Source organism: Triticum dicoccoides, chromosome 7B (assembly GCF_002162155.2).
Source record: "Triticum dicoccoides isolate Atlit2015 ecotype Zavitan chromosome 7B, WEW_v2.0, whole genome shotgun sequence".
In the NCBI taxonomy this organism is placed as follows: Eukaryota; Viridiplantae; Streptophyta; class Magnoliopsida; order Poales; family Poaceae; genus Triticum; species Triticum dicoccoides.
In genome coordinates this window covers 650,632,402-650,639,968 of record NC_041393.1, presented here as the reverse complement: position 1 = coordinate 650,639,968, position 7,567 = coordinate 650,632,402, and the positions used below count along the sequence as shown (strand labels likewise).

Sequence of the window (7,567 nt, the reverse complement as noted above, 5' to 3'; positions counted from 1 at the left end):
GGGAGCGGATGCATGGTTGTTGTAGTTGCCCCCACTGTCACTGTTGTTGCCGATGTCGTGCCCACCGTCGTGGCCTCCTGGCTTGGAGTAGCTACGGCCGCTGCGGTCACCACCATTGCCGGCTTGCCTGTGGCCGCGGTCACCACCTCCGCCGCCTTGTCGGCAACCTCGGGTTGCAGCATTGGCGGAGGACTGCGATCCGCCGCTACAGAGGTTCAGCAACGTATCGAAGCTAAGCAGCTGAGAGAACTGCTCATCCGCGGTGACTGGTTCTACCCTGGAGCACATGGCCGAAACCACAGGGTCGAACTCTTCGTCAAGTCCAGCTAGGATGTGGGAGACATTGTCTTCCTCGTCCACCCTCTTCCATGCAACGATCAGTTCATCGCAGAGGGTTCTGATCTTCCCGACATAGTCGGTGATGGATAGGTTGCCCTTCTGCAGATTGGCGAGGGCGATCCGGACATTGGTGGTCTCTGAATGGTTGCGAGATGCAAGCATCCCCTCAACCGTGTTCCACAGTTCCGCCGAGGTGTGACAGGACGCGACCTGGATGCGATCTCACGAGGAAGGGTCGTCAGAAGATAGGAGAAAACTTGTTGGTCTTGCGCATACCAGGTCTGGAAGTCGGGATTCGGCGCCTTCGCCGTGGCCTTGCCATTGGAGGAGGTCATGTCGATCTGCATGGGTGGTGGCGGCTGCTCAACGTCGAGGTACTTCGCCATCTGGGCTCCCCGGATGGCGGAGAGCACGGTCGCCCGCCACAGAGCCCGATTGCCCTTGGTGAGCTTCTCGGTGGCGGCGTGAATGAATGGCGAGGAGGGGAAGGAACTTGAAGACGTCGCCATGGATGTGTTCAAGGATTGCTCTGATACCATAAAAGAATGAGAGGCGAGAAGCGTATGCTGTTCGGCAGGGACGCATTCATGTTATATAGTCATCGTAGGTTACAAGATGCGCAGGTTGTTGCAAGACTTGACTCCTACTCCAAGCTATACGAGGATAAGGTCAATCTCAACCAACAACCTGCCGCCATACATGTACACAAGATAGATACAGACGCAAACGTGACAACATGTCTGTTGTCACGTACAACTATCCTATACACATTCTACAAGTCTATCATTTAACATGCGTGCCGGAGTAGCTGCTTTGTCGGATCGATCCATGGTGACCCGCCGTCACACGTCACAGCGCCGTCGGCCGTGTCATGTCCACTCGGAATCGGAGGTGATTCGTTACACTTTCCTTGGTCGCCACAGGTAGACGCATCCAACCTAGCAGCCAAATACGGTGGTGACCGTATTGTGCTAGCTTCTCATGCAAAACTGGTCGTATGTACGTACGTATTAATTTCCAAACAAAAGATGCTCGCTCTAGTCTACCAACAGAGCAAGTAGCAACTTTCTCTAATTAATTTACTCGACAACGTAAACACGAGTTGATCGGCTGCCTTTTTTGTTGGCATGAACACCCAACTTGCCATCGACCAAAGTAAAGTGCTTTAGCTTCCTTTGGCTATTCGCTAGCTCGGCCACTGCGTGTAGCATTAGCCAATGATGAAGCTATGAAAAAATGCAAAAAAAAGGCATCAGATTGATGCTGCGGCGTGGCTACTGCACGGCATTGCGAGCGGCCATGGCATTGTTGAATCCCTTCCGCGACACCATGGTCACAAACCCAAACCCTCGCGATCGCCCACGCTTGTCGTACAAGACTCTTGCGTGGGCCACCTTCCCGTGCTTTGCTGAACATGTCCCGCAGCCAGGAGCTATCCACCTTCAGGGACAGATCACTGACGTAGATCGTCGGTTGTAGCGATTGTGACTAAGTGGCGCTGTTGTTGCAGGTCGTTGGGGTTCCTCGCCGGCCCCTAGTCATCGGCCTCGCGATAGCATTCTCAAATCGTACCATCAAATCTAAGATGACATATTAGCAGTCAAAGGGCGCAATGCTCCAAGACATCGGAAGGAGTCGTTGCTCGTGCGCCAATGTTAGTTGGTTCAACCAGATGTTAGACCAAGGGCTATCACCCCAAAGGAGATCTTCAAAGCCAGAAGGAGGGCATCTCTAGCAGATCCCTATAATATGTTCCAAATCGTATGCCCTATCCTACATAAACCTTGCTGATACCAGCGCTATTTTTAGAACTTTGTTTGTTAGATTTCAATCATTTTGCAATTTTATGCATGACTATGATCTACGATTCATGTTATGGACATGTTATGTTGGCTTTGAACTTTGCCATACATACGGATGTCATCTAGAAAATTGTCATATGCATGTTGGTTATACTATATGGATGTGATCTTGCCTATGTGATGTTTATATCAAAAAATTTGTTATACTGCATGCATTGCAAATAACCCCGAGTGCAATATGGCATATATTGCACATGGTAAAGCAATGAAAATCGTGTCTTATGAGGACCTCGAGCTGTTGATTTTTCTGATGTGTTGTTCGCATTAGTGACAAATCGGTAGGAACAAGTCCAAAATCCATGTGGATAAGCCTATTCGACGTTCGCGATGTGGTGTTCTGAGTGAGTGAGCCTATTCAATGGAACCTACTGCGACTAGTGTAGGCAGTGGAACATGCAAAAGAGCGGCTCCTTAGAAGCGATTGTTGGTCTAGCACTCATCATTGTTGGTCCATTTGCACTCCGCTCCATATTTGGGTACGATTAATTAGCTAGGCTATCCCTAGGCTCGCCGTGAACAAATATGGTGGGCAGTAGAGTACATTAGTCTTCAGAAATTAAATTGATTAACTTGTGAGTTTTGATCGTATACATAACCCATATACTACATGGGAATTCCACCTCCATCATGTGACAACATTTTTTCTCTCGCACGGAGGCAGCATCGTTTGTCGGTGATCGCAGGCTGTTCATCCAGAAGAACCGGACAATGAGCATCTGTCTAGAAGTTGTGAATCCCCATGCGAGGTGTGAGATTGTGCAACTGTTCTTGTTTGTACAAAGGGGTGGACATTATTTTGGTGGGACTAAAGTGCCAGTCGGCCATCACTGGACTAATATACCAGTACTCAGCAGACAGCTTCCATGCGAATTACTGCTACCCCCCATTCCTACCAAGCTTGATTCCCGTGGAAATTTTGCTACACATCATGCATCTCTGCATTGCTCCTCACCCAAATAATGTCTCACTTTTGTGTCCCTTCGCGGCCATTTCAATGGATGGTTCTGCCAGTATATATATAGGTTTCAGATGAGCGGGTAGCTGAGACTTTAGTGCTTCACCTATTATGATGACTAGAGCAGCACGTGCAAAAGAGAGTGGCACCCCAGAACCATTTAACTGGATTATTGGCCCAAAACTTCCCACTGTTACGACTTTGCAAAAAACAAAACCAAAAGACACTCTGTACATTTGGTCAATTCGCAATCCGATTTATATTTGGGAGTACCAGTAGCTTAGCTCTTTTGGTTCTAGCGGCCCGGATCCTAGGCCCACCGTGATGTTTCTTTTAGGGGTGAAGCGTTAGTCTTATCACGGAGAAATAAAAAGGCATATTGAGCTGTTCCGTTATTTAAGAAAATGAACACCGATGTCTGTTGTGCCCATTACAGGTAACTACCATAAAGAATCGGTGAAGGAGTCTACTCCAGGTGAGACTATATGGCAACAACCTGACCCAGATTTTGTCAAACTCAATGTAGATGCAGCTTTTTATGAAGAGGAAGGGATGGAAGCTACAGCGGCCATAATCAGAGATGAAAAGGGTAATTTTCTGGCTGCGCAATGCAATTTTATCCCATTATCTGGCGATGCAATGACCACAGAGGCATGCGTGATGAGAGATGGACTAAGTTTAGCAAACAACTTGGGGTTCCATTGTGTTGAAGCGGAGTCGGACTCACTAAATGTGATCAATTGCTGTACTGGACAAACTACCTGGTGGGACACAGCGGCAGCAATCTTTACTGAGTGTGTGGATATAAGCTCTTTAATTGGGGAGGTCAAATTCAATCATTGTTATCATGATGCGAATAAAGCGGCGCATGTGCTAGCTCAATTTAGTTTTTGTTATAAAGTTTCTGAGAGTTGGATTAACGAACCGCCAAATTGTCTGGTGAGCAAGCTCATCGATGATGTATTTGCCTTTTATAATCAATAAAACTAGTCATGATGGCCTCCCCTCAACAACAACAAAAACACCGAGCTGTTGGCATTTGGGCATAGGGCTTCCATATTTCTGCTCCTAAAGAGGAGATCACGATATCTAGTATTATGGACCACACGTTCCTTTCTTCATTTCACCAAATATTATACTCCCTCCGTCCCAAAATTCTTATCTTCGATTTGTCTAGATATGAATATACCTAATACTAAAGGGAAAAGTATATTTTCCCTCCCTTAATTTTTTCTGAAGTATAGAGATGGTCCCTCAACTCCAATACCAGCAAAATATAGTCCCTCAACTTTCAAAACCGGATAAAGTTAGTCCCTGCCTCAGTCAAACCTGGTTTATCTATGACGTGGCATGGTCAAAGCGGTATTGGACAGTCCATGTAAAGCACGGTCGGCAACGCTGGAGCCAGGTACGACACGGGGTGAGGCGCCCCGTGCTTTTCCTGCTGGATGCACCCTCCTTGGCGCTCCATCCAGTGGTGGAGGAGACGGCGATTTGTTGCACGACGGCGACGGCGGCGCTCCAGCATGTGCTGAGATGGAGGCGAGTTGTCACACGTCGGCAACTTCCAGTGCAGGCGCGACAATGGAGGTCGTGGGCGCACCTATGGCAGCAGCCCCGTGGAGGATCCTCGCTTCCTCGACCCCGCGGAGACCTGAGGTGCAGAGGTCGCTGCATGGCGCTGGTCTACTCGGCAGCAGACGCCCGAGCCAGCTACCGCAACAACGGCCGTGTGCTGTAGATGGGCTTGTATCCTGAACCTCATATCCACCCACAAGTATGACCCCCGCTCCTCCACGTTCATGCAATCATGCTTGGGCTGCTATCAGGAGCATCTTCAACATCTGGAGCTTGTACCAATGTACCATGCATGCGCGGCCTATGTACACGTCGCTGGGCCGGGGAGCTGTGGTGCGGCGAGGCGCGCAGGGCAACCCAAAATGGGGCGTGGCTTGTCAGTCGATGGTGATAATCGGTCGTGGCAAGGTGCAGCAAGCACGACTGTGTACATGCAGACATTGCATGCCATGTGTTCGATGAAATATCCACACTTTAGATAGATGAAAGGAAAGAGAAATATTGCCACATGAACCAAAGACCGGTCAAACATGTATGACGTGTTTGGTTTTAGTCAAAATCGTGTCCACGATCAGTAGGAAACCACTTGAAAGCGGTATGAGGGACTAAACTTATCCGATTTTAAAAGTTGAGGGACTAAGCTTTGCTGGTTTTGAAGTTGAGGAACTATTTCTGTACTTTCAAAAGAGTTGAGGGAAGAAAAATATACTTTTTCCAATACTAAAATATGACTTGATACATCTGTATTTATACAAATGTAAGACAAGAATTTTGGGACGGAGGCAGTAGACGTTAGTAGGTTAATTTTTATAAAATCAAATTGGTTGGCTTGGGAGTTTTGCTCATACAAACATAACAAAACTACATATATATATAACAAGACAAATTCTGAAAACAAACAAATGAGTAGCATGAATTTCAAATCAACCATGGACGATGGATCCATGCAAGGGTAGAATTGCTTTTCTCTATAAATACAAACATTAGTGCGTACGTATATTGCATACAGTGTTTATCAAATCGGAAATGTGTGATACTTGTCATCGACAAAGAAAAAGTACTTTAGCTTATGCCAGCCTAGGCTTTGTCTATTCGCTAGCTCGGCCACTGCTGGTAGCATTAGCCAATGATGAAGCTATGTAATGCAAACAAAAAAAAAAACATCAGATTGATGGCGCTGCTGCGGTGTGGCTACTGCACGGCGTTGCAAGCGGCCATGGCATTGTTGAATCCCTTACGTGTCGCCATAGTCACAAACCCAAACCCTCGCGATCGCCTACGCTTGTCGTACACGACTCTTGCTCGGGCCACCTTCCCGTGCTTACTGGACATGTCTCGCAGCCGGGAGCTATCCACCTTCGGGGACAGATCACCGACATAGATCGTCAGTTGTTGCGATTGTGACTGAGTGGTGCTGTCGTTGCGGGTCGTTGGGGTTCCTCGTTGGCACCGAGTCGTCGGCTCTGGAAGGACAGGTATCTGGGGATCGGGTAGGAACCACAGGCACCTCGTGTCGTGCCATCCAGCCGGCAGCGTCTCCACCAGCGTGGCGGCACCGTCCTTGAAGTTGTACCTATACACGCTGCACGGCTCTAGAGGACCGGAACGTCCGTCATGGCCTGCCGTGTTGTCGATGACAAAGTAGGCGGTGCCACCGCTCAGCTCCCCGCCGAACCACACGGCATCCACAGGGAAGCTGCCCGGGAAACCCAAGAAGAGGACAGCGTGTTGGAAGTCTGATTCGTCATCGCGCACCCACTCCACCACCCGCTCCTCCTCCCCCTCCCCGCCGTTCCGCAGACACAGCTGGTGCAGTGACACCGACAGGTCGGTGCCGCTGTCATGTTGAAGAACGCTGGCCAGGAGCAGGTCGCCTCCGGACTCAAAGAGGTAGCTACACCGGCGTACCTTCCCGGGCTCATCCGGCAGCGCCGCTTGCACTTCATTGGTGATTTGATCCCAGCGCGGCCAGAGGATGTGGCAGCTTGCCAAGCCGACACACACGATGTAGCCGTAGTAATACGCGGCCGCGCAGCATCGGTCGGTGTCGAGATTTGACGTCACACGCTGCCACTCGCCGTGGTCTGGGCGCAGGAAGGACGCCCGGAATCTGCTGCGTGGGTTGCCTTCCTCTGGCCGGAAGTCGTATAAGAGGACGGCGCCGTCGTCGGAGACGACGCGATGCCTGTGATCCAGCCACTTGCGGTCGAGACGCTCGCGGGGGAAAGGCAGGGGTTGAGCGTTTAGAGGGTTGACGAGGGAGAGGTCGGCGCCGAGCAGCCACGCCGCGGTGCCGTCGGTGCGGGCGACCCTCGTGTCCCGGACGCAGACGCCGGGCGCGCTGTAGCTGGCCTTGGAGAAGACGCAGCGGCAGCACTGGTCCTCTGTGGCGGAGTCGGCGATGATGGACGGCGCGACGAGCCATGGCAGGAGGCCCCTTTTGCTTTTAGGCGCGTTGCACCATGACCTGCAGACGCCGTGGAAGCGGACGGCGTCGGACGTGGCGTGGAGGCGGCCGGAGATGTCGCGAAGCAGATTGGCCGGGAGATCCGCCCACTGGCCAGAGGGCGATGTTGGTGGTGCCATGGTGCGCGTGCAATCGGTCGTCGATCTGTGGATCGCTTGGCTTCTCTCTCGTGATCCGTCGCGACAGTACAGGTTGACGCGCCGATTTTATGAGTGCGTTGAGAAAACCTTTGGGACTCGGTTCCGACTCTTCTATGGCATCCGATCTGAGTTAAACAAAAGAAACTATTCCGTTGTGGGAGCGTGCGTGGGTTTGTGTTTGTAACAGATCAGCTTCTTGTACATCAAGGAATATATATCTTCCATG

The 7,567-nt window shown here is 50.4% G+C and overlaps 1 pseudogene; it reads right to left on the bottom strand.

Moving 5' to 3' along the window:
- Positions 1–224: 224 nt before the first annotated feature.
- Positions 225–363, bottom strand: LOC119342433 (annotated as a pseudogene).
- Positions 364–7,567: the final 7,204 nt, after the last annotated feature.